Consider the following 407-nt stretch of genomic DNA (forward strand, 5'->3'; position numbering starts at 1 on the left):
AGAATTGGAGAAGGCTTTGAGGTTTTTATGCTTCAGGGATTTCTCAGAGCCCTTGTTTGTGGTTAAATGTCTGATTATAGCAGTCTTTGGTTATTCCTAGCCAAGACAGCTATTTATACAATGGCAGCCATGTCTCATCATAGAGTGGACCCTATTTCTGATGAGAGAAACAGAAGTTCATTGGGCTTAGTCCTAGGCAAGTTAGCCCCTTTGAACCTGTTTCCTCATCTGTAAAATGAAGGCAGTGGTAGTTTTTACCTCACAATAAGGGCTCTTGTGATGTATGCATGAGGTACCGCCTGTCAAGCGCTTAGCAACAGTGGTTGGTACATAGTCAATGCTCAATATTACAGTTACTATATATAATATATAATAGAATAATATTGATAATACTATATTTAATAGAA

The sequence above is a fragment of the Crocuta crocuta genome, unplaced genomic scaffold (assembly GCF_008692635.1).
Source record: "Crocuta crocuta isolate KB4526 unplaced genomic scaffold, BGI_CrCroc_1.0 scaffold365, whole genome shotgun sequence".
NCBI lineage: Eukaryota > Metazoa > Chordata > Mammalia > Carnivora > Hyaenidae > Crocuta > Crocuta crocuta.